Genomic DNA, 1452 nt, shown 5'->3' on the forward strand with positions numbered 1-1452 from the left:
CTCGACCAGGGACCTTACCTCCGATCCATTTAACTCCCTTAGCCTTTTGGCTCTCTTATCCAATAAGAGCAAAGCTCGACCAGGGACCTTACCTCCGGTCACTTAAGTATCCAAATAAGAAATCTAATAGCCATTCGACTCTCTTAATCTAATAAGATCACGAGAGCAAGCTCGACCGGACCTTACCTGGTCACTTAAATATCCAAATAAGCTTGCCTGAGAGCAATGCTCACCGTGGACCTTTACTCCCGGCAACCACACTCTACTAAGCCCAGAGAGGCGATGCTCGACCGTAGGCAGTCCTAATCTTTCTTTCTCAAAATTTTTACCTCTTTACCTTTTTCTTATCTCTCTCATATTATATTGGACACTCATCCAACTCCTATGTTCTAGTCCCATCCCGAGTCATCATGCAATATTAAAATTGGTAATAAAGGAAAAACATATTTAAATAGTAACTAAAAGCATCATGCAAATGATAATAATAATAATTGAATGAAAAATTGAAATTGCAAATAAATATTCTCGGTAGCAAATCAAATTTTATGCATGACACGCGTAAACGATATATGACTTTAACTCACAGAATTAGGGCGACCTCCTAGCTCGGCCTTAGGTGTCTCGGTAGGAGCGAGCCGAACAGACAGATCATCTAATCACGGAAAACAATTTATCAAAACGATGAAACAATTACAATAGATCTCAGTCTAGATTCCTAGGGATCGACTGTCTAAGAATCTCGACTCGGGAACTACCGAAAATTCGGCAGAACCTCCCCTACAACACGAACATTACCCCCCGTGAAAACGGGTCCAGGACCTGCCGGAAAACACTCCAAATACTTACAATTAAAACAACGGAGTCGGGTCCCCAAACTTCACTATTTCCGACCTCGCCACACAAAGACAAAAACACAAGGCAGTAACCGAGGACAATTATTTTGACCCACAAATACCATCAAATACACAATATAAACCAAAAGACACAATTAAACTAAGAATTTCTAAAAAATGACGGGCTAAAGAAAATTACCAAGACGCTCGGTCGTCGGCCGACTCGCCTACCACGGAGTCCGATCGACGATCCGAACACACCATCGGACTCTGACGGCGATGGCGATCCCGCTTCGATTTTCCGATCCGACACCCGACCATCCGGGAGAAATTTACGGACGATCTCGACCGTCGATTCACAAACGAAGCCCGATCGCCCACTTAAACCGGTGCCATCGCTGAAGCTTGAGGAGAGTCGGGATACATCCTCCGATCGTCCTCCTCCTTGGGAAAAGCCGGCTGCCACCATTTTCTCTCTCCACCGGATCTGCCGGCCACCATCGGGCGTCAGCTGCTACCAAAGAAAGCTCTCGTCGAGAGAGCCGATCGCCACCCAACTCGGCCGCCAACAACGCCTAAACACGCCTGCCGCCACACGCGATTCCCGCCCCTGGAGCTG

The sequence above is a fragment of the Ricinus communis genome, chromosome 4 (genome assembly GCF_019578655.1).
Source record: "Ricinus communis isolate WT05 ecotype wild-type chromosome 4, ASM1957865v1, whole genome shotgun sequence".
Lineage (NCBI taxonomy): Eukaryota > Viridiplantae > Streptophyta > Magnoliopsida > Malpighiales > Euphorbiaceae > Ricinus > Ricinus communis.